This window comes from Tinamus guttatus, unplaced genomic scaffold (genome assembly GCF_059628265.1).
Source record: "Tinamus guttatus ecotype Peru unplaced genomic scaffold, ASM5962826v1 Tinamus_guttatus_pri_ptg000029l, whole genome shotgun sequence".
NCBI classification, from domain to species: domain Eukaryota; kingdom Metazoa; phylum Chordata; class Aves; order Tinamiformes; family Tinamidae; genus Tinamus; species Tinamus guttatus.
Window position 1 is genome coordinate 470740 of NW_028288563.1, and position 25697 is coordinate 496436.

The following is a 25697-nucleotide window of genomic DNA, read 5'->3' on the forward strand; positions in this document are numbered from 1 at the left end:
TGCCATGCCACGCCACGCCACGCCCTCCCTGGCGCACCACGCTCTGTTCGCCGCGCTCCTGGTCGCTCGCGCTCCCTGGGGGCAGCTTTTGAATTCCCGCCTGCCCTGCCGGCTCCGCCCCCGCTGAGTCAGAGTCGCCTCTGGCTGGGAGCTCAGCACTGCCCGCACGGGGGTCGGCGTTGGGCTGCCTCTCGCTCTGTTGTTCGCCTCTAGACAAGGAGCCCCGGGACGAGCGTCCGCTCCAGAGCCCTGTGCAGGTTCTCCAGCTCCAGTTCTGTGCTCCACCTGGTTCTGCAGCTCCAGTCCTGTGCAGGTTCTGGAGGAACTGATGAGGATGAAGGAGCATTTTCCCCTGCATGCTGGATGCAGTCGCTGGATGCAGGGGAGGCCTCTGGTTCTGCTCCTGCACTTGCTGCTGGTGGGACAGACACGCTGTCCTCTGCGTGCAGAAACCTGCTGGCCAAAGCAGGTGCTCCTGGCTCGCTGCCTCTGGGCACTGCTGGCTCCAGAGAGGGGCTCTCCACGGTGCCAGGTGCCTCGCTCACAGCCTCTGTGGTGCTGACATGGGGCGAGCAGGGCACCTTCTCGTGCTCCGTGTCCTTGTCCACAGCCGGGCTGCAGAGGCTGGCTCTGACCCAGGGCAAGGAGTTAATTTCCTCCACCTCCTCCCCTTGCACAAGCTCTTCCCCAGCCTCCTCCTCCTCATCAGTGTCCTCTGCTGTCTCCTCCTGCAGTGCTCCCAGGCCTCTCTTGCCTCTCGGCGCTTCCCGCGTTGGGGCATGAGCATAGAGCCGCTCCAGCACCTCCCACTTGCAACTTGCGCCTTTGAGGAGCTCCACTCGCGTGATCTCTGGTCTCCAGAGGTCATAGGAGCTTCTGGCGAGGACCTAGAAGGAGAGAGGGAGGTTTGTGAAGGGAGGAAAGGCCTCGTGGGGCTCCGCCAGTGCTTTGACAAGCTGGCTGTCCCGCACGGCACGGCACAGCTGCTGGCCACAGCACTGGGAGGGCTCCCCCGTGGCCCAGCACTCCCTTGCACTCATCTCCTTGGGTCTGGCATTGAGTGATCCTGCCAGCGTCAGGGACAAACGGTTGCCATGGCCCTCCTCTTGCTCACCCTGGCTCTCTCTCAGGTTCTGCTCCCTCCTTGGAAAAGCTCCTTCTCGGAGCTGGGCCAAGCTCTGTCCAGTGCAGTGCCGGCAGCTCCTCTCGAGCAGCTCCAGCGCCTCCGTTTTGATGCTGAGCACAGCCAGGTAGCGCGCAGTGTTGTCTTCGTGCACGTGCACTGGCCTTCCTTTGAGGTAGCACGTGATCACCAAGGGCTGCTGCCGTTCTTGTGCTGTCCGTGCTCTCACTGGCCCACTTGGGCAGCTTAGTCCACTAGGCCAGCTCGGCCAGCTAGGAATGCTGCACTGGAATTCTCCCCGACGGCTGTAGGGATCGGGCCCTGCCTGAGGTGCAGAGGATGATGTGCTGGGGCACCACTTTATGCTCTGGAGCTGCCATGATCTTGCCTGTGCACCTTGATCGATGGAGCGTGCCTTTGCGTGTGGTGGCACAGGTACAGTGAGCTCCATCCGAGCACCGTCGGCATCAGGCTGTGCTTGGTCCTGTGGAGCGGGCGATGGCGTTTCCTGAGGCCTTCCAAGGCTGGTGGAGGGCTGCGGCTCTTGCACCGTGGAGGGGACATCGCTGGCCGTCTCCTCCACAACCTGCAATGAAGGCCACCACAAAGGCAGTCCTTACTGCCATCCTTGGTCCCTCCCTCCATCCTTCCCAATGGGAAACCTCCTGCAGCCTCTGACCCCCTTGGCGATGGCTCTGCCATGCAGGTGGCTGCTGCCCTGCTCCCAAAGGCTGCCTGGGAAGAGGGTTCGTGCCTATGGGCAAGCCTTGGGCAAAGGCAGCTCCTCGGAGAGCCCGAGGCGGGTGTGTACAGGCTGCCATGCAGAGCAGCGCTTGGCCTGCCGGGCACAGAGACCTCCTGGTATCTCCCAGCACGTCCTGCCTGCTTCTCAGCCCCATGGGGAGTCAGGCAGAGGCTCGGCCTCCACCGCCGCGCAGCTCTGTACCTGTGCGATGCCGTGTCCAGAGGTGTGTGAGCCCTGAGGGCCGGGCAGCAGTGACAGACGGTCCCTTTCGTGGGACAAAGCCGGGCTCCCGCTGCACTGCTGCTCTGCTGCAGGCAGCTCCTGCTGGCCCACCTGTGGGGAGAAGGAGGCCCGTGATGGGGGCACTTGTGTTGGTACGAGCAGCTCCTAAGCACAGGAAGCCCCAGTCTCGTGTCGAAGGGAACCTCCTGGCTGAGCACAATGCGGCTGTGCGTGGCCTGGACCTGCTCTCTGCCCTCAGCACAGAGCTCATGGGGTCCATGTGGGCCTTGGAGCATCCAGATCAAAGAATCATAGAATCACTATGTTTGGGAAAGATCTTCAAAACCATTCAGTCCAACTGTAAACCCTTCAACACCATGCCTGCTAAACCATAGCTCTAAAGTGCCTTATATGTGCATTTCTTGAATGCTGCCAGGGACGGTGATTCTACTACTTCCCTGGGCAGCCTCTTCCAATGCTTCACCACTCTTTCCACCTGGAAAGTTTTCCTAATATCTAACCTGAGCCTCTCCTGGTGCAACTTGGAGCCATTTCCTTTTGTCTTATTGGTAGTTATTTAAGAGAATAGATCAACCCTGCCTCACTACAACCACCTCTCAAGTTGTTATGCAGAGCAATAAGGTCTCCCCTGAGGCTCCTCTTCTCCACACTAAATAACCCCAGCTCCCTCAGGCACTCCTCGTAGGGTCCATGCTCCAAACCCTTCACCGGCTTTGGTGCCCTTCTCTGGGAACGCTCCAGTGCCTCCATGGCTTTTATTTTTAGTTTTTCTAGTGATGGGCCCAGAACTGAACGCAGTGTTTGAGGTGCGACATCACCAGCATCAAGTACAGGTGGAGAGTGCAGGTCAGGCTGCTTTTCCCATGCCCAGGAATACATGTCCCGTCGCTGGAGGTGCTCCTGCCCGGCTATCTTGACCCAGGACTCCTTCCTCGCCATCCTCATGCTCTCCATGCGGGTCCTGGCCCTGCCTCCCAGCTCTCCCTCCAGCCCCACCACTCACCTCACTCGTGCACTCTGCGCACTGGAGATCCCTTCCATGGATGAGGTGCAGGCGTTCGCCTGCTGCTCCTTTTCCATCTCCAGGGATCTCTCTGAGGATCACTCGCACGGGCACCAAGGGGAGTTGCTCCCTGCTGGTTGCGCCGCAATCCTGAGAGTGAAGACCCCAGCAGGGACACGGTCACCTTGGGGACTGCCCCATCACAGTGGCCTGTGGGCATGATGCCACCCCTATCACAAAGCCCTTGAAGTCGCCATGGGGACACCAGGCACCGCGTCGTTTCCTCCTCTCTCCATTCCTGAGCAGGTCCCTGGGGCGCAGGACGAGTTGTCCTCTCCACAGCTCTGCGTTCCACAGGCCTTGCAGAGGCTGCCCCTCGTCAGGCACTCCATAGCAGACACCCAGTAAGCTGGTCAAAAGTGTGGGAATGGTTACAGAAGTGGAAAGAGTGTGAAGTGATGGGGAAAAAAAGGAAAGTGCAAAAAGAACACTGAGAGCTTGGTATGTCGATAAAGCATGGGAGAAGAAGGAGAGGTTGGGTAAAAGACGAAAGGGCAGGAAAATCTTCACAACTGTGGGAAAATGGTCACAAGCATAAGAGGGAATGTTTGTGAAAGAGAAGGAAAAAAGTCAAAGCATGGGAAAATTTTCAAAGTAGAGGAAAATGTGGGAAAAATGTGGGAAGAAGTGGCAAAGTGTAAGAATACTAGTAAAATGAATCTGTGGAGAAAACATCCAAAGCAGGAGAAAAGTAGACCGTGTGTGAAGCCTTGTGGAAGGGTCCGGGGCCCCCCACATGTCCAGCATGCCCTTGTCCTCAGAAGGCGTCTGCCCCCAGGGAGGAGGGACGCTCTTGCCTTCTTGTCACCGCCAGGTGCCTGCAATGTGCCCCTGCTCTGCTGCCTGTTGCTGAGGGTCCCCAAGGCAGCCCCACTGTCTGCAGACCCCTCTCCTACCATGGAGCAGGCCTGCCCGCGCGGTGCCTGGAGATCCCAGCAAGGCTGCACTTAGAGGTGAAGGTGTGACTGTCCTTGGTGAAAGTCTGATTGGGACCAAGGTCAGGAAAGGACTAGAAACAACAAGGACAAGCAGCAGAAAAGGAAACAAGTTAACCAGTTGCCAAAAATGTGCCTTTGTGGCCAAGAAGGCCAATGGAATCCTGGCCTGCATTAGGAGGAGTGTTGCCAGCAGGTCGAGGGAGGGGATCCTGCCCCTCTCCTCACCTCTGGTGAGGCCGCACCTGGAGTACTGTGTGCAGTTCTGGGCTCCCTGGTTCAAGAGGGATGTGGAACTTCTAGAAAGGGTCAAGTGTAGAGCAACAAAGAGGATTAAGAGACTGGAGCATGTCTTGCATGAGAAAACACTAAGCGAGCTGGACCTGTTTAGTCTGAAGAAGAGAAAATTGAGAAGGGATCTTATCAACATGTACAAATATCTGAGGGGAGAATGTAAAAAGGATGGGGCCAAACTCTTTTGGGTGGTGGCCAATGACAGGACAAGGGGTAATGGATATAAACTAAAACACAGGAAGTTCCACTGCCATGTGAGAAAGAACTTCTTTACTGTGAGGGTGACAGAGCCCTGGAACAGGGTGCCCAGAGAGGTTGTGGAGTGTCCTCCTCTGGAGATACTCAAAACCCACCTGGATGCGACCCTGTGCAATGTGTTCTAGGTGTCCCTCCTTGTGCAGGAGTGTTGAACTAGATGATCTCCCTAAGTCTCTTCCAACCTCAACCATTCTGTGATTCTGTGATATGTACACCTGGATTTAGTGCTCTACCTTCTTCTTGCCCCACTGTCGATCGTCCCGCATTTTGTGAAGCTTCACTCATTTCCTGTCGCCAGGCACATGCTCTCCCTCGAAATCCCCTGACCTCTCCTGGGAGCCCCTCCAGAAGCATCTATCATCCACATGGTCTCCTCTGGGAAAGTCCTAGGTAGACACTTCAGAGACCGTTCCCTATCTCCACTGGTCACTGAGAGATGAACCATGAATCCAGTCTAATCCCTATTCATCTGGGGACTCTGAGCTCATCGCTGGAAGCCATGAATCTTACAACCAGAAGATAGGCCCTTTTGCAGTTACACCCCACCTTGGACATATTGCAGCCATCCTGTGAATAAATACCTGGTTTCAGACATATCACAGAGGAGATGCCCTTTAATTACAGGAAATGTTAGTCTGGAGTCCAGGACTGACAGAAGGGTGCCCAGTGCCTGGTCCTGCCTGTGCTTCCAGGACATGTTCACATGGAAACACAACCCTGTCATCACCAGGTTATGAGAACTCCTGGGCAATATCCACACAACAGAGCATAGAAGCACAGCATGGAAATGAAGAGAACAACTCTTAAAAGAGAAAGTCCTGCTCTGCTGGGATGTGTCTCCAGAAAGCTGCAGTCCCCATGAGAAGGCTGCAGTGAGGAAATGCCTGCTGCGGGAGTGTGGGGGTGACATTATCAAGCAGAGGGTCTGTCCCCACAAGCTATTGCCCGAGTCTCCTCCCCTCCACTGTCCCTCCACTTGTAATGTTACAGCACTGGAGACAGAAGGGAAGAGCCCACAGTGACATCTGGCTGCCACCATGACAGGAGAGGGGTTTGAGATGACACCCTGACGGTGCCTGGGGCAGCTGAGCTCTCCTAATGGACATGGGGCCTATGGTCTCACCCCGTCTGTACTCGTCTGAGCCTAACACTGTCCCCCTGAGCTCCCTTGGTGCCAGTTCTGGAAGAGACACTGCACAAGGAAACTCTCCACATTGCACAAGGGGCATGCGAGGGAGCTCGAGCAGTGGGCTCTGAGGTCCCCCTCTCTGCTGGAGAAGGGGGAAGAAGCCTGGCTTCCTGCTTCAACACAGTATGTGGGTCCAGTTAAAATGAGAGGTTCCCAAGGAGACATGCAGTGAAGTGGATGTACTTATTTACTTCCTTATTATATTTTTCTGAGATGGATATACAAGAGACAACTAAGAAGGAAATAACACCTCCTTGATGAGGGATATTCTGATGAGTGAATGAATGTGGGGCAAGTATTGGCAATGACCTCATATCCATTGAACCATCTTTTCCAGTGTGTCCCTGAGCTCCTTGTTACTCATGCTGTAGATGAGAGGGTTCACTGTTGGAGGCACCACGGAGTACAGAATGGACAGCACAAAATCCAGAGCTGGGGAGGAGACAGACGAGGGCTTCAGGTAGACAAGTATGTCAGTGCTGACAAAGAGAGAGACCACGGCCAGGTGCGGGAGGCACATGGAAAAGGCTTTGTGCCGGCTCTGCTCAGAGGGGATCCTCAGCAAAGCTCTGAAGATCTGCGCGTAGGACACCACAATGAAAATGAAACACCCAAAGACTAAACAGGCACTAACAACAAGAAACCAAACTTCCCTGAGGTAGGAGTGTGAGCAGGAGAGCTTGAGGATCTTTGGGATCTCACAGAAGAACTGCTCCACCACATTGCCTTGGCAAAGAGGGATTGAAAATGTGTTCCCAGTGTGCAGGAGAGCATTGAGAAAGCCAATGGTCCAGGCAGCTGCTGCCATTCTGACACAAGCTCTGCTGCCCAGGAGGGTCCCATAGTGCAGGGGTCTGCAGATGGCAACGTAGCGGTCATAGGCCATGACTGTGAGGAGACAATACTCTGCTGACATGAAAAAGACAAACAGAAATATCTGGGCAGCGCATCCCAAGTATGAGATGACCCTGGTATCCCATACGGAATTGTGCATGGATTTGAGGAGAGTGGTGGAGATGAAGCCAAGGTCAAGGAGGGAGAGGTTGAGGAGGAAGAAGTACATGGGGGTGTGGAGGCAGTGGTCACAGGCTACGGCTGTGATGATGAGGCCGTTGGTCAGGAGGGCAGCCAGGTAGATGGCCAGGAAGAGTGAGAAGTGCAAGAGCTGTAGCTCCCGTGTGTCTGAGAATCCCAGGAGGAGGAACTCATTGAGGGAGCTTCTGTTGGACATTTTATCTTGATTCAGCACACTCTCCAATGCGGAAAAAGCACCAACAAGTTAGAACAAGCTTCTCTGAATAAAATCCATTCCACTCCTCATGGTACCCCCACATTGGATCTTTCCTTTACCTTGTTCCGATCCCTTCACCTCTGGTTTGTGCTGGGTGAGTGTGCTCTGCCTCTGTGCCTGGGCTCCAGGGCAGTCAGTCCTGTTCTACGAAGGGGTGTAAATGGAGGTGTCAAATTGACTCATGCATTTGCGGGGGAGACTTGGGGATGGGTACTGTGATCTGAGTGAAGGGGATTTGGTGAAGTGTGGAGTGAAGGCAAGTGGGAATATTCTTCACTTACTATTGCAACAGCGAGAGAGAGAGAGAGAGAGGCCACACTCATGACAGCTCTGTTTGAGAGGGAAGATCACTGGGAGGGATTAATCTAACCCCCCCTTCCAGTTTGCTCTCTTCAACAGAGGTGTCTGGACCTGAATCAGTCACAGCAGTTCCCACTCCAGCAAGGGAGAGGAACAGTGCAGTGAAGGCAGGGGCTGAACTGACCCTTTCTGGGCATCTCCCTTCCACTAAGACGGACCCCATCCTCACATCACCTAAATGTCTTCACTGTTGCTTGAGGGGATGCAGTGGGAGAGGGAAGTTACTGCCTGAACTGCAGCTGAATCCCCCTCCTTAGCTCCAGAGAGCAAAACCAGATCAGCACAGACAGATGAAGGAATGAAGAGCAACAGTATGAACCTTCTGGCAAGGGAAAGTAAGGAGCAGCAGACAGAGGAGCACTGAGGAAAGCCTTCAGCTCCCCCAGCTGTGCACGCCACCTCCCAGACAGTGACATCTGAGGACAGTCCCTCTCAGTCCCCCTGTCCTGCACTGGGAAAGGACCAGGCTGCAGGAGAGACACAGCCCCTCTTCTACCAAGGAGGGGGCTCGTGGCCGGGACCCCATGGCCTTGAGGGCTGGGGGAGGAGACACAGGGCTTGGCTTAGAGGAAGACATCTGTGTTGCAGGGACTGACTGGGCTGATCCAAATCCTTCTCCCACAACAATTACTTTTCTAGTTCCCTCCCATTTGCTGATGGTATCTTCACTGTTGGAGCTTTTCCTGCTGGCAGCTCTTCCTCAGCCCCATGTCTTCACTCTGTCAGTGCCACAGATGCTGTCCCATCCTCTGGACACTCACTCTGCTCTGCAGCAGCCCAGGGACATCTCTGTGTTTGCAGGTGGGGAGGAGGAAGGTCAGCCAGACCCTGGTGAGGCCAGAGAAGGTGATGCTGGTGCTGTCTGCAGTCAGGGAGGGGTAAGGGACTTGCTGAAGTTCCCCACAGATCTCTCCATTTAAGGAACTGGGAGTCTCAGTCTCCTGCCCCAACCTGGCATCTCCTTTCCATACACCCCTGGCCCTTAACAAATAGGATGAAACTGAAAACAGACTCCTGAAAGCTCCTTGTCTTTAACATTAACACTGACATTGACTGTCCTCTTGGACAGGCTCCTTCAGAAAATGTGCCTGCCCTGATGGGGGTCTCTCCTCCCACCCAGAGCATCTCCCTGCAGCACCGTGGGGCTTTCCCGGGGCAGGCTGAGTGCCGACCCTCGCAGGGGACAGAGTCACTGCCCGGGCACACAGCACCCTGGGACACAGGGACATGGCTCTGAATTACAGCCCATACAGACCTGGGTGCATCCCAGCACCGTCCCTGTTAGAGGGCAGTTGTGATGCCCTGTCCCTCTGAACGTGTGGCTGGGAATCCCTGCTCTAACGCAACCTCCTAATTCAAACAGGAGAGACTGGGAGAGACACCCTGACAATCCTATTGATCTGAAGGTGCCAGGTTCAGAAGCTCCCTCCAGGACTCACAGCACTGTTGCCCTGCAGACACAGACTTACCGTGTCAAGGGCTGGGAAGATTTCTCCCTGCACTGAGACTCTCAGCTGTCCTCCCATTCCCTACTGCCTTTCACTTATGAGTGGCTCATCCCAGCCTGGTGCCCGTGGGCAGTGCCCTGAGTCTTGGTGCTCCTTTAGGAGGAGCTGCTCCTGGGCAGAGCTGTCTCTCTGCAGCACCTGCCAGGTTGCCATGGGCTCCCGCAGTCCCAGGAGCCAGGCCCAGCTCAGGAGCAGGGACCCAACTGAAGATGGGACGTTTTCTGTCCCTTGTGCATTCCCGAGATGGTCACAGGGCTCTAGGGCTGATGGTTCCTGAAAGGTACTGAAAGGTCACCCCTCCCACCTATGGCAAACGTCCACTCACGTCCACAAAATGGTCACCAATGGTCTCTCTGTTAGCCGTGGAGAGAGACTTGAGACATTGCAGTTGGTCTCATCAGAGGATGGTTATCTAAGAGAGGTGGACGTGTCCTGCTCTACAAGACCCTGCTCCCATCTCATAAGCAGATGGAACACATGGCACAGGGGCAAGAACAGCACAAGCCCATTTCCTCATGCTTCAGGACCTAATCTGGAGGAGTACAGCAGGACATCTAATGCCAGCACATCTAACACTCCACAGTCTCAGAAGAGGATTCTGTTTGCCCAACTTCTGGGGTCCAGAAAACAGCTATGTGCATGAGAGTTCCTTGACCAAGCTCCCATTGTAGTCAGTGGAGATGGTGGTAGGGAGTCAGCTGCACACACACACTCACTCCTTTGGACTTCAGAAGGGACAAAGGTTAGTGCAAGATTTGTGCAAGTGTCTACTTGCTCTGAGAGACCAATGAGGAGACCCATGTCCATCTCCTGCATCAGCCAGGTGGAGAATCTTCTTGGCCATCTGACATCTCAGTGCCTATGACCCTCTAGAGCTCCACTCGCTCAGACTTCTGCAGAACCAGACATGGCAAAGACCTTGCATAATTCACTGCAGACCGTTGGTTTCATGAAATGACAACAGGTCTACTAGGCTATGTCAGGTGCATGGGGTGTCCAGCACAGCCACCATGTTCCTAGCACATTCAAAAGGGAAACAAGACAAAAATCAGGCCTTTCAGAAATGGTTGGTGGGCAAACACCCTAGGACACCTTGGTTTTCACACCTGTTCCCCAAAACTGATTCCCACCACTGCCTTCATGCAAAGACCCCCTTTGAGAGGGATAACAGCTCCCCTCCTATGGGTAGCCATGCTACCACGAATGCAGCCCCATAAGTGTCTGGCCTTATTCACGTGAACATGCATTGACGGCTCATATGGTCTCCCTTGTAACATGCAGGCCCTTCTCTTCAGGCCAGTCCCCAGTTCTTCATGTTCCGCTCTGTCTTCATAGACAAGGTTATATTCTTCCCCACATCGTGGGGCTGCCAGGAGATTTCCTTGGCAGTGGGAAGCAGCATGAAAAGATGAAATATCCTGAAATATTCCCAGCTTGGGAACTTCTGATCGGGCTTTAGGATGAGGTAATGTCACTTGAAAGGCTAATGCTGTAGTGCAACAGGCCACCCAGCCCGAGGCAAGGATCATCCCTTGGGTTTGTGTTACAAGGAACAGCCAGTGGGGATGGGGAGACATCAGTGAAGGGAAGGAGATCCTGTGTGAGACCAAAGTGGGGAAGCAGGCTGGGCATTTACAGGCTGCATGGACACAGCCACAGGTTTGAACCAGCATAGGACAGGCACTGCCAAAGCTCAAACACCCCAAAGGAGGTTGGCATCCTATTGGCTATGACTGTTGTCTCTGCCACCAAGGCCTACCAGGAGGCACTGGGGCCTCATTGTCCCCCTTGCCAACACCCTGAAAGTGTCGTATCATTGCCCTACACTGAGCACTGCACATGCCCACCCACGTAACGTCCCCAGGAGGACCTGGAAAACATGTCGGGGAAAGGATCTCCCTTTGAGGAAGGTCAGTGACTGAGCTTGGCCATTCTGCCTGATCAAACACATCAAGGGTTAACATGGGATTAGAACCACCTGCATATTTCCTCTGCCTACCTGTTACCAGTGATCACAGTTTTCTCCTCTAATCAGCCCCTGGGGAATCTTTGCTGCTAACGACTCTCAGTGGGACCCATTAATGTTCTACAGAACTTTGGAGGTTGCTTCTGACTTTGAATTCTTGAACATTTTGTTCAGTCTCCTCTCAGTAACTGAGGTTCATGGGCTCAGCACCAAATACACTACGGGGCTCACTAAAAAGCAAAACGCTTTGACCAACTATGTCTGCCCTTGTGATTTTCATCAGGTCTTGCAAGGCTAATTGGAGAGGTTTCAGGAGTAGCTGAAAGTTGGAGACATCAACAATATACAAGTATTTCTGCCTTTAAAGGTTTTTATTGCTATTATTAATATTCAGCTTTCAAAGTGACAGCAACATCCTACAAACTGTATCAATCCAGAGTGACTCCCAATGAAGTCTGTACATGTAGGGAAAAGAGTGTCCCAGAGCTCAGGCACTGTATAGGCACTCTTCCCTCTGCCTCCCCAGCCCTGACATTTCTCTCATCAGCCACCTGGGACTTCCATCACTCCTGTTAGAAGCTTCCCTATTCCTCTGATGTCTGAAACTGAAGGTTACAGCTCATCTGCCCCAACTCTCAACTGCTTTCCTTAGAGAACTAGCTCCAAATAGGCCCAGGATTTTTCTCAATTACAAAGAAATAGAAATAAAGCATGAAATAATTCCATAAATAAGATTTATGCTCTTTGACTGTAGGCTAAGTCCACGATGTCAACAGTGAGGTCCCCTGGCCACAAGGGAAAGCTTTACTGAAAAACTGAGCAAGCTTTAAACTCTCTGGAGTGCAAACCAGTGGCTGGGGCTCTGAGTGAACAGAGTAAAAGGAGTCCCAATACTGTGGCTTTACAACGGCCAGCTCGTGTCCTGTAAAGGTGGTGTTAGAAACTGTCAGTTTAAGCAGGACACACGGGAATGAGAGAGCCACACATCTCCTCGGTCATGATGTGGGCCATGCTCCTTTTGGAGATCCCAGACCTGCCTCAGCTTTTCCACAAAAGTAGGAAAAATCCTCTGATGCTATTTCCTAGAGAGGAGAGATTTTTCTGGCTGCTCAGAGCAAACCAAGCAGGAGTTGAGGATGTCATAGGAAACCCAACCCACCAACACCGAAAGCACTGGGCCTTCATGAACCCTCAGGCCAGGAGCAGGAGGGGACGGGGAAATAGCCACGTCCCAGACTTCCTCCATCAGGCCTTCAGCTCCACAACTTGTCGTGGCTTCAAGGGAGCTCCCTAACCAATACTTGTTATGATCCTGGTGCACAGAGCAGACTGAGCAGACACAGAGAAGACAGGGGAGAGAAGGGCGAGAGAACTCAGGGTGTAGAGTGGGGCTCACTGTGCCATAGAAAAGATGCTAGAAGCTGAATAAGCAACCAAAGAAATGAGTAAAGGTCATGTTTTCCTTGGTAGTGGCTTGGAATGCCACATCTCTGACAGGATTCAAGGCAGATGAGTTGTCTCTTCTGCAAGATTTGCCCCAGGACTACATAAAACGTCTAGCAGGGATGTTGGTTGTAGGGGTGCTCACAAGCTTTGGCAGTTGGGGAGAGGTGAGATGGTCACCCCACAAGTTTCTGAACAAGACAAAATGCAGCTCCTGAGGCCGGCAGTGCCTTACAGGCTCCATACGGGAGTCTGCACAGCAGCACCGCAGTGTGGGGGCCTGTCCTGAGGCGCCCAGGGTCAAAGTGGGAGAGATTCAGAGTGCCAGGGCTCTAGAGATCCCAAAGAGAGGCAGGGTGCCAGGAACTGAACCCAGGGGAAAAACACTACCTGGAGGTGTCATGGAATATGTCGAGAACTAACTAAGGTACAAGATGAGCAAACGCTTTCCTCAGGGTCAGAGCAAGGAAAGCTGGGCAAAATTAATGGGGATCTGGAGGAACTTGCCCACATTTTCTACCTGGCCAGACCCATGGTTTTAGAGTCTGCCAGAAATTACAGGCCCGTCTCATGCCCTCTGCAAGGAAGGAAGGAAGACGTGTTAAGGGCATGTTTGCTCTTTATTGACACATCATCTCCATCTCAAACACCACAGACCAAGAAACCTTGCTGAGGACTTTTAAAGCAAAGACCCTGTAGAGCCTGTCTCAGGAGAGCAGATTCCCTGAGCCTGTATTAGGGGATCTCTGAGGATGAAGATCTGAGAATCTCTCTGCATTCCTATCCCACACTTTGTGAAGAAAAAGATTTGTTCTTAACATCTGAGAAGAATTTCCCATTGTCCATATTTTCCCTGCTGCCTTCCGTGAAATTAGTGTGCCCCTCCAAGAAAATCCTGCTGCTCTGTGCCCTCTGTGCCCTCCACAAGGTACTAGTGCACAGCATGAAGATCCAGCCTCTCCTTATCTGTCCCACACTCCAGCATGTACCCTGACCAACTTGGTGTCCCTGTGCTGAACCCCCTCCCATTTGTTCATTTCTTTGCAGAACTGGAGAGCCCAAATGGGATCTGGTATACAGGCATGGTCTCCACTGTTTCAAAAAGAGGAGCAGCACATGTCTGTGGCCTCACTGGCTGTGCTCTCCCAAATACAAACCCATGAGGGAGGCCAAACTATGCACAGGGACTCAAAGAGGTTCTCAAATCTTCTATCCTCAGAGATAATGAAAACTTCACTGGAAAAGGCCCAATGACAACACCTGTCCTGGGACCCGCCTTCAGCAGGGTATTGGATTCCTACCTCCAGCTGTCTCCCCCATCGCAGGCTCAAAGAATCTGCTATTCTGACACTCTTTCTAAAGAAGGACCTGTGGATTTGGAGCCGTCAGCTCCATGGCTGGCCAAGGTCAGGGGTCTCAGAGACACCCATATCTCTGAGGGATTGGAATGGATTAGGGCCTGGGATGGAAAGATGAAATGAGGGCTCTGGAACTCCCCTCGGTGACTACTAAGGCACTGAGATGAGTTGTGGGTGCCCTTGGCCACCACCAGGACATACCTCTGGGAATCCCCATGGCAACCGCCAGGGCTTTGTGGCATCATGTCCCCAGGGCAATTGTGATGGGGCAGTGCCCATGGCAACCAAGTCTGTGCTGGGCTAGAGCACCACCTTTAGGGTCACACTCTGAGGAGAGAAGCTCCAGCAAAAGGAGCAGCTCCCATTTGTTCCCAGAGCAGCAATCCCCAGCTGTAGCAAGTGCCCTGGAGATGGAGAAGGAGAGGCAGGCGAACGCCTGCTCCCAGCCCAGCAATGGGCATCCTGTGAGGTGCAAGCGCACAAGGAAGGTGAGTGCTGGGGCAGCAGGGATGGGAGCACAAGGATGGAGAGCACAAGGATGGTGGGGCAAGCCAGCCAGGCGTGACCTTCTGTGGCCAGAGGCTACTTATTGCTGGCTGTGGCGATGTTCTCCAACACCAAGCACCACGCCTGGGATGCTGCAAGGCCTGTAAGGATCCTGGGAGCCCTGTGTGGAGGGTCAGAGAGCCTCTCTGGGCCAGGTGCAGCTGGGTCCTCCTCCACCATGAGCTTCCTTTCGACGTGAGGCTGGAGTTTCCTGCACCTCCGGGGCTGTTGGTACCTTAGCTAACGGGGAAAAGGAGAGGGCATCCCTCGGATGGGGAATTAGGATAAAGGGAGGCTGCACCCTCCAGCAATTGGAGAGACCCCCACAGTCTCACAGACTCGCCCTTCATTCGAATAAAGTTTTAGGACTCTTCTGTCTCCTTTGTGGACATTCAGTTCTTGACAGCAAGATTTTCCGCACAGGCCAAACCTTCTGTCACTCATCTCCACATTTGCCTCCCTCTTTCTCCTTTCCATCCTCTAAGAGGATTTGATACAGCTCCTTTGGAGTCTAGTCCGTTGAAAGGAACTTCCATTATCTGGAAATGGCATGCAGCCCCACAACACAGCTGCTCATACACCCTTTCATGTCACTACAATGAGGGATAAGGCCCTCCGCAAAAACACAAATGGCCTTTTCCTGCGCAAATAAACAGTCTTTCTGAGTTGGTGTGAGCCTGTCATTGGTGGGGTGAGACCGCAAGGGGCATAGGGCAGCAGTGGAGGGGCTGGAAAGGGGCATGCGGGAGAGCAGGTAGCTAGAGAGTGAAGTCCTAGGAGGTCTTCATTCTGGGCTGTGCATGTAATGACCACTTTGGAAAGGTCTCCAAGCCAGCACTTCCAGAGGTGACCTGGGCACAGTGGCACTGCTTTCTGCTCTCCAGGTCATCCCCAGAAAATCTCAGAGAGGTCCCAACTGGAGGACCCCTGCCTGGGCTGATAAACTGATCCCACCCCAGCAAAGTAAAGCTGGTGGCCAGTGTAAAGCCCTGTGCAGCCTGGCAGCTCTTGTCTGAAAACAGGATCCCCTTCCCAGCTATGAAGGATCAAAGCATGGCAAAAACCTTACCCACATCCTGCCTAGAAATATGCTACTTCCTACATAGTTTAAATCAAGCTTTCTTATATTCTCCATGTCAAATCTAACTCAAAAAAATGTTGCTCATTGCACAGCCATAACTTGGAGCAGATCATTCAGAGAGAATTGCAGGGCACAATATGCTGTCTGTACATGTCCTTTCCTTACTCCTTTATCTCACATTCCCTGGAGGAAGGACATTACATTAACACACATGACAGAGCAGAACACATTTTGCACCACCTGTGTTAAAAGGCTACAGGGAAATAGGAGGAGTTGGGGAGGGGAAGACAGCAAAATGGAAATACCTGGAGTGTTGTTCCTGCTCCTTCACTGGGCACAGTCCAAACCCTTGGGAAAAATCAGGAATCTTTCCTTTAGCTTTAGAGAGCTGCTGTGTAAACTCTCAGTGAAAAGAGGGAGTGAAATACCCCATCACCACACCGTGGCACACCTCCCGCACATCTCGCGGAAGTGAAGCTGCATTTTTTATTTTTTACTGTTTTTCACATTACCAAGAAGGTATCTGGAAGCTTAAGTGCTTCTGGGTATATGGCGCTGCCAGAAACCACCAGTAATGGAAACCGATACAAATGGCAACTAGGGGAGCTAGTCATCATTTGCTTTGGCAGCTTCTATTGCCTACTAGCTACAGCAACTATTGGCTTCTAACAACCTGTTATGAGCTAAATTCTAGGAATATCATATTGAGAAACTGCTGGGAAATCCGTTCTTAGAATCTTTTCTTAACTGTGGTCTTCGCTATCCTTCCTCTCTATAAACCCTTCCCTTGCGCTTTAATCTTCTGGCTTCACCTTTCTGAGACCTCTTTTCAGGTACTTGGTGTCACTTCTGTTTTCCTCAATTCCAGCAGCATCACCATAAATCTGGGGAGAAAAAAGATTATTCTCCATTGATTCCCCAGAGAAAAAGCCTCCAAGGACTCCCAAGTAAATGGAGTTCCATCAAAACACCTCTCACGTGGATCTATTCAAGGTAAGAAGAATGGTATGTGAATACAACTGTGATGGAGAGATAGGACAAAGCAAGAAGTGATGGAAAACCAGGAAAGAGTTGGAATGGAGTCCTTTGCATAGTCCTGATAAGCTCTTTTTTTTTTTTTTTTCCCTCCCACTTGGTAAAGTTGTGTGGATAAACATAAGTTTTGATGTTTATGGAAATGTGAACATTGAAGAACCCTTGCATGGATGACCAGGTGTTACAGTCAGATGCTACAAATGTATATAACGATGCACATAAATGACAGAAAGCATCCAAGGCTGCCAAGAGAGAGACAGCCTGGGAGAGTCCGTCTGGGAGGACCATGCCCAAAGACTGGGTGCATAACCAGCATCACTACCCTTCTGTCTTGCCTTGTTCCTCTCCTTTTTTTGCTAAGGCCAAATGGCAAGTCCAGTGCTGAAGCCCCCATGTCTGCCCACTTTCCCAAACCCTTACCCTGGGCTTGAAGTTAAGCCTAAGCCTTCTTTGCTCGCCTTGAGGTGCTGGACCCTTCTTAGTAATCATCCCCACTCGAAGATGATACTCTGTGCCAAAACTCAGGGCCCTAAATAAAACCTGAGCACAGAGCCCAAAGGCAACACTGAGCTACCACCAAGAATATTTCCCTGATGCCACTAAGTCCAAAGCCTGCCTGGATGCCTTGAGCTTCAATGCAAAGATGTTTCTTGACATCTCTGAGCATGCAGGCGTCCAGTAAAGCTAGGTGGGAGGGCTATGGGGCCTGTCGGGCAGAGGAAGGGCATGGAGTGCAGGGTGTTGCTGTGAAGATGTGTGGGGCTCAGAAGAGACGCAGGCCAGAGGTAGCTGCAGCAGGAGTTGTAAGTGCTGGGCTGTAGGTGGTCAGGTCACTTGTGATGCAGTCATGGGTTTGGAGAGGAGCATCATGTGGGCATTGTGATGCACTCGAAGGATGGGTGAGGAGCACCCTGGGAGTGGCATGACCCAGGTAGAAGGCAGAGTGATCTGGTGTTGATGAGGAGATGCTCTGTTTTGCTTCCACTGTGCTTGACGAGCTGGAGGCAGATGTGTGAGGATATGACGGGCTCCCAGAGGATATCCAAGGGCTATCTTTGGGGGAGGTAAGGGACCTTGACGTACTGGTGCTGTAGGTGGGATGGGTCTGGGAAAGCCCCTGGAAGAGAGCACAGCTGGGGGGCATCTACCCTAGGATCCACCACCAATAAGTTCTCGCTCCTGCCACTAAGCCCAAAACCTGCATAAATTGCTGAGGCTTCAAGCACAAGGTTGTTCCTTCACTGCTTCTAGCCATTTGTATCCCTAGTTTGAAGGACTTTGTAGCCTTCAGGGAGTGAGAGGGAGGGCAGAGCATATGGGTTGTTGTAGTGAGGATTTGTTGGGGTGAAAGTGAGGCAAGAGGAAGCTGCAGGAGGAGGTGTGAATGCTGGAGTGAAGGTTGTGTGATCCTTGCTGCTGTAGACACAGGAAAGATGAGGAGCGTGAGGGAGCAGTGGGAGGCCTTCAGGGAATGGTGGAAGAGCACTCTGGCCCTGGCCCTTACACAGGACTTTAACCACCCTGATGTATGCGGAGATAATCACACAGCTAGGAACAGACAGTCCAGAGGGTTCCTGTAGAACATTACAGATAACTTCTTGATGCAGGTGGTAGATGAGCCAACAAGGGGAGGGGCACTGCTAGACCTGATACTAAGAAACAGAGATGGTCTAGTTGGAAATGTGAGGGTTGGAGGCAGTCTTGGCTGCAGTGACCATGAGATGTTGGAATTCAGAATCCTACAAGGAGGAAGCTGGACAAGAAGTAGGATTGCAACCCTTGACTTCAAGAGAACCAATTTTGACCTCTGCAGGGACCTCCTTGGAGGAATACCCTGAGCCAGGGTCCTAGAAGGAAAGGAGGTCCAGGAGAGTTGGCTAATATTCAAGTACCACTTTCTCCAAGCTCAGGATCAGTGCATTCCTACAAGAAAGAAGTAGAGCAAGGGGTGCAGGAGACCTGCACGGATGGACAACGAGCTCTTGGGAGCATACATCATGTGAAAGAAGAGTCAGACCACACGTGAACAATATAGGAACATCGTCAAAGAATGCAGAGAAGGCAGAGTTATGAAATGCCTTCTTTACTTCATTCTTTACTGCTAAGTCTAGTCCCCATGAACTAGAAAGTCCGGAGACGAGAGAAAGAACCAGGAGAGAGGAAGACTTTCCTCTGGTTGAGGAGGATTGGGTTAAGGATTATTTAGGCAAACTGGACACCGTAAATCTATGAGACCGCATGGGATGCACCCAAGAGCACTGAGGGAACTGGTGGGGGTTATTGCACAGCTGCTCTCCGTAATCTTTTTGAGAGGACATGGAGAGCAGAGGAGGTGCGGAAGGACTGGAAGAAAGCCAGCATCACTCTAGCCTTCACAAAGGGCAAGAGGGAGGACTCGGCAAACTACAGACCAGTCAGCCTCACCTCTGTTCCTGGAAAGGTGGTGGAGCAACGCATCCTAGAGAGTATCTCTAGGCATGTGAAGGAAAAGAAGGGGATCAGGAGTAGTCAGCATGGATTCACCAAGGCGAAGCCATGTTTGTCCGGCCTTCTATGATGGGATGACTGGCTAGATGAATGAGGGGAGAGCTGTGAATGTTGCGTACCTTCACTTCAGCAAGGCTTTCAACACCATCTCCCATTACATCCTCATGCACAAGCTCAGAAAGTGTGGGTTAGATGAGTGGACAGTGAGACGGATTGAGAACTGACTGAATGTCAGAGCTCAGAGGGTCATGAAAAATTGGGCCGAGTCTAGTTGGAGACCTGGGGCCAGTGGTGTCCCTCAGGCATCAGTACTGGGCCTGGCGTTGTTCAACTTGTTCATCAGTGACTTGGTTGTGTGCACAGGAAGTTTGAGGATGATACAAAACTGAGTGGAGTGGTTGACACTTCAGAGGGCAGTGCTGCCATTCAGAGGGACCTAGACAAGATGGAGAGTTGGGAACAGAGGAACCTCATGAGGTTCAGCAAGGAAAAGAGCAGGGTCCTGCACCTGGGGAGGAATAACCCCAGACACAAGTACAGATAAGGGGCTGATCTGCTGGAAAGAAGCTCCGTGGAGAGGGATTTGGGAGTCCCGGTTGACAACAAGTTAACCATGAGCCATCAGTGTGCCCTCATGACCAAGAAGGCCAATGGGATCCTCGCTGCATCAGGAGAAGCACTGCCAGCAGGTTGAGGGAGGTGATCCTCCCTCTCTACTCAGCTCTGGTGAGGCCACAGCTAGAGTATTCTGTGCAGTTCTGGGCTCCCCAGTACAAGAGGGACCTGGAACTTCTAGAGAGAGTCCAGCTTAGAGCAACAAAGATGATTAAGGAACTGGAGCATCTATCTTCTGAGGAAAGACTAAGCGAGCTGGGCCTGTTTAGCCTGCGCAAGATTGAGAGGAGATCTTATCAGTATGTATAAATACCTGAGGGGAGAATGTAAAGAGGATGGGGCCAAACACTTCTTGGTGGTGGCCAGTGATAGGACAAGGGGTAATGCGTATAAACTAGAAGAGAGGAAGTTTCATCTCCATATGAGGAAGAACTTCTTTATTGTGAGGGTGACAGAGCCATGGAACAGGCTGCCCAGAGAGGTTGTGGAGTCTCCTTCTCTGGAGATCTTCAAAACTCACCTGGATGCCACCCTGTGCCACATGCTCTAGGTGTCTGTGCTTGTGCAGGGGGGTTGAACTAGAGGATCTCTAGAGGTCCCTTCCAATGTTAACCACTCTGTGATTCTGTGTACTTGCCCCTGGGAGACAGTGCCCATCATTTCCTTTGTCACATCTTTACCACACCGACAGAGTAACATTCAGCAGTGTCTTCACCAACTCTTTACTCACCTATCAGGCAAGGAAGGGAATTACTGCAGCAGAAACAGCCTGGCAATCATCAATTACTAATGCCACTGCTCTCGTTACACCATGCTCTTGTTACACCGTGCTCGCTCAGGCACTGGATTCATTTAGCAGCCTAAAAGGTCTTGCTGGACTCCCTGGTCCACTGGTAGCTGGCCGCAAGTCTCTGCTCCTTGTCCACGTTCGCCAGAGCAGATCATGCTCACAGCAGCACAAATTCATGGTGCTGAGTGCTCCTCTCCCTCCTCTTGATTAAGGAGCTGCCTTTCTCCAGGGCTGCAGAGCTCCACAGGTGTCAGCCCCTGCACGGGGCACCCTCAGCAAACCCTCTCATCCCCGCCGCTGCTGTTGGGACAGGAGCGGCCTCAGAGCCCGTCCCCAGCCATGGGCCAGCGCTGGCCTCGCAGCTGCTCTGCCAGCAGGAACCTCCCAAGGAACTGCCCAGCCAGGCGCCTCTTGCTGGCCTGCCCGGGACTCAGCAAAGAGCAGAGCTCACGGTCACCCTCACAGACATGGATGGACCTGCTAATGCCTGGTGCTGTCCAGTCAGGAGCACAGACAATGTGACCCCCCTCCCAAGCAGGAGCAGTGCCATGTGCCTGCTGCTGGCCTCCCAGGTGCTTACAAACATTGACTTGACCAGCATCTGACTAGATGATCTCTAAACATCCCTTGCAACCAGAGAAAGGTGCCTTCTCTCCCTCAAGCCCCCTTGAAGCTTGCTTATAAGCCAGCAATGTCCCCTTGCCACCAAGAAGGCCAATGGTCTTCTGGGGTGTAGTAGGAAGACTGTTGCCAGGAGGACAAGGGAGGTCATCCTGCCTCTCTATTGAGTCCTGGGGAGGCCATCCCTTGAGTCCTGTGTCCAGTGCTGGGCTCCCCACTACAAGAGGGACATGAAGCTACTGGTGAGAGCCCAGCACAGGTCTACAAAGTTGATCAGGGAGCTTGAGCATCTCTCCTATGAGGAGAAGGTGAGAGAACTGGGCCTGTTTTAGCCTGGAGAACAGAAGGCTGAGGGGGGATCTTATCAGGGTGTGCAAATACCTGAAGGGAGGATGCCAAGAGCAGAAGAGGATGGCCCAGACTCTTTTTAGTGGTGACTAGTGATGGCACAAGAGGCAACAGACACAAACTGAAGCACAGGAAGTTCTGCCTGAATTTGAGGAAAAGCATCTTGACTGTGAAGGCGACAGAGCACTGGCATGGGTTGCCCAGAGAGGTTGTGGAGTCACCTTCTCTGCAGATATTCCAGACCTGCCTGGACAGGATCCTGTGCAATGTGCTGTAGGTGACACTGCTTGATCAAGGGGTTTGAACTAGATCATCTGCAAAGCCCCTTCCAACCTCAACCATTCTGTGATTCTATAAATGGTCTTCACTGGAATAGATCAGCTTTTTGAGCTGTAGGGATCTGCCTGTCCCTCAGCTTTATTGTGAGTGCTGCTCTAGTAGGATAGAAGGCATCCAGGGTCATTAGAGATGACCAAGGAATTCCTGACCTGGCCTCCCACTGAAGCTCTATCTCCAGTGATTCCATTAGGACCTTTAGGCCAGGAGCTTGCAAGCAGACCATGTGCATGCTTAGCCTGGTAAAGGGTAATCCCACCTGCCATGTATTTGTGGAGTTCATGAGTTAGCTGAATCCTTCTCCAAACCTGGCTCTTCTGAACAGACATGTGGAGTCCCAATAAGCCACCTGAATAAGTCATCTGAATCATATATGCACCATGTATCAACAAGCTCCCTTCTTATCCTTGCCTGGGTGTCCTGCCTAGTTAAGAGATGTGAATCAGGACTTCCCGTGGGACATTTCTAACTTTGGTAGATAATCATTATGTGATGAAATAAATTGCAATGTTGGAATCTGTATCCCTGTACTCTTTAGAGAAGGAAAACAGGTTACTCTACTTGATGGAACATATTGCAGAGGGAGGAATCCCAAGGGACAGAGCAATTCATGAATTCAGCTGGGCTGCAGCTCGTGGCAGCCTGGCAGCACTGCCCAGAGACAGCCGAGTGCAGGAGCAGCTCCTGTGCCAAGAGCAGCAGGGCTGTGGGCACTGCCTGCTGCTGCAGACAGGAGAGGAGAGAGGACAGAGAGGTGAAAGGCAGCGTGGAGTGGGAGGACAGAGGAGAGCTCATGGTGGGAGCAATCTGTGACACGGTAAGTCGCCAGCTGCAGGGTAATGCTACTGAGGTTTCTGGAGGGGTCTGCAGCACCCCTCCAGCTGATGACTTTTTTTTTTTTTTTGAGGACTGTTCTCCCTGCTTCTACTTTGCATATGAGGAGATCCTTCAGAACAGAAATTCCCTGTCCCACCTTCACAAGACCAGGGCATCATGGCTGCTTCTTCTGGAGCTGGTGCAAGACAGTGAAGGCAATGTGGGCACACAGGTTCTTCAGAGCACTGTTCTTCAGAGCAGTGTCCATGCGCCCCAGGGTGCTGTGTGCCCGGTTCAGTGATTCTGTGAGGATCAGCACTCAGCCTGCCAGGGCGCTGCAGGGAGAAGCTCTGGCTGGGAGCAGAGATCCCCCCGGGGCAGGTTCATTCTCCTGCTGAGAGGCTTCTGTGTGGGGTCAAGGCTGCTCACAGCTCAGCCTCACCCACACAACATATCTGGAAGGGGCTTTTCAAGAGGACACTCTTGGGAAGCTTCTATGAAAGGGAAGGGAATATCCAGAGGCTAGGATTTTGTTTTGTATCCTTGACAAGGCAGCAAATGAACGGGACATTTTAGCTTTAGATGCCTGAAGGAGAGTTCTGCAGTGCTGCTCTGAGGGATCAATAGGTCTGCGAGGACCCCAGAATATTCCTTCAACTGTCTTTTCACCTGTGGGCAGCAGCAATACCCCCTTTGCAGCTCTCCTCATTCTCATTGTACTTAGTCTCACTCTGCTCTCAAGGGGAAGGGTGCCTGCAGAGTCATTCCTGTCACCTTCAGTGTCATGGGCTGGGTCTTGGGACAAATTGAAACACACCCTGAGCCATTTGAAAAGCCCAGTGATTGCTCAGCTCTTCGTCCAAGGCCACAGATCCCCTTGGAAGGGTTATCAGGTGCAGTGGTGCCTGTCCAACTGGGTCTGCTACCCACTGCAAGCACCATGGGAAGTGTGCGGTCACTTTTGGACCCTGTAGGCCAACAGTCAAGTGCTCTGCAGAGCAGAAGCAGCCACCTGGGGCCCTGCTGCTGGGCGGACCAGCACCAATGTCCCCACCTGCAGAAAGACTCTTGGCAGAGCAAGGATACACCTAGAGAAGAGGAAAGCAGCAGTTGTGCTGTCAAGGAGGAATAAACAAGAATGAGAAATCTGCTTCTAGGTAGATCACCTAAGGGCAGGCTGCTGTGTCCCTGCCAGAGGAGCCCCGCAGCAGGGATTCTTGTGCTGTGCTAGAGACAGGCGCTGGCATGGGGGGCTGCGGGCAGTCGGACACTCCAGTCCCTTAATCATCTTCAGCGCTCTACGCTGGACCCTCTCTAGGATTTCCACATCCCTCTTGTACTGGGGAGCCCAGAACTGCACCCAATACTCCAAGCCAGGCCTCACCAGAGCTAAGGAGAGCGGCAGGATCACCTCCCTCATCCTGCTGGCAACGCTCCTCCTGATGCAGCCAGGAGCCCATTGGTCTTCTTGGCCACGAGGGCACAGTGCTGCCTCATGGTTAATCTATTGTCAACCAGGACTCCCAAATCCCTCTCCGCAGAGCTGCTTTCCAGCAGGTCAACCCCTAATCTGTCCTGGTGCCTGAGGTTATTCCTCCTCAGGTGCAGGACCCTGCACTTGTTGAATTTCATGAGGTTCTTCTCTGCCCAATACTCCAACCTCTCCAGGTCCCTCTGAATGGCAGCACAGCCCTCTGGAGTGTCGGCCGCTCCTCCCAGTTTGGTATCATCTGCAAATTTGCTGAGGGTGCCCTCTGTCCCCTCGTCCAAGTCATTGACGAACAAGTTGAACAGCACTGGGCACAGTACGGACCCCTGGGGGACACCACTGGCCTCAGGCCTCCAACTAGACTTGGCCCCATTTATCACAACCCTCTGAGCTCTGCCATTCAGCCAGCCCTCAATTCACCCCATTGTCCACTCATCCAGCCTGCACTTCCTGAGCTGCCCTATGAGGATGTAACAGGAGATGGTGTCAATGTATGTGAGGAAAGGAGCTTCCTTCATGAAAGGAAGAGGTGAAGTAGGTGAGGAAGAAGCACAGAGGAGGGAAAGGGGAAGAGCTAAAGGAAGAGGTGGAGGGGGAGAGGAAGAAGCACAAAAGGGTCAAGGCAAAAGGAGATGGGAGGTGGGTGAGGTATATGCACAGAGGTGGGAAAGGCAGAGAGGAAAGGGGAGAGGTGGAGGAGGTGAGGAAGAAGCACAGAAAGGGGCTAGGGTGAGAGTTAAAGGAAGAGGTGGAGTGGGAAAGAAGCAAGGAGGAGGCAATGGGGGATAGCTAAAGGAAGAGGTGGAGCAGGCGAGGAAAAAGCACACAAAAGGGTAAAGGGGAGAGGAAAAGGGAGAGGTGGAGCAGGCAAGGAAGAAGCCAGCAAGAGGGTTAATAAAATAAAACTAAACTAAAACTATCCCCAACCCAACCTTGATCCTTCTGCTGGAGCTGCTCTGCTCAGAATGCAACCCTGAAGGTGGTGTTCTGGCCCAACACAGCCTTGGTTGCCATGGGCACTGCCCCATCACAATGGCCTTGGGGACATGATGCCACCCCCATCACAAAGCCCTGGCCGTTGCCATAGAGACTCCCAGGGCTATGTCCTGGTGGTGGCCAAGGGCACCCACATCTCATCTCAGTGCCTTAGCAGTCAGCAAGGGGAGGTCCTTTGGGTCCCTGTGCCATAGTTTGGCCACCCTCATGGATCTGTATTTTGGAGAGCACAGCCAGCAGGGCCACATGCATGTTCTATCACTCTTTTTGGCACAGTGGACACAATGCCTCTATACCAGATCCCACTTGGGCTCTCCAGTTCTGCAAGGAAACGAACAAATGGGAGGGAGTTCAGCACAAGGAAAACAAGTTGGTCAGGGGCTGGAGCACGGGGCAGGTAAGGAGAGGCTGGAAGAGGGGGTTTTGTTCAGCCTAGATCAGAGAAGGCCAGGAGAGATCTTCATGCTGTGCACAAATACCTTGTGGAGAGCACAGAGCAGCAGGTTTTTCTTGGAAGGACATGCTAATTGCATGGGAGGCAGCAAGGAAAAGATGGACAATGGGAAATTTGCAGCGTATGAAGGATTCACAGACTGCAGTGATGTGAAACCAAAGACCTTTATTTAAATGCAACTTATAGAGCTCCTGACCCCAGAGACAGCCCCCGCCCTGCCCAGCAGGACACGAAGCTCCCCACAGGATCGAGGGGGGAAGTTCTGTGTGGGAAGATCCTCCTCTACCAGGACAGGCTCCTTCTCCTG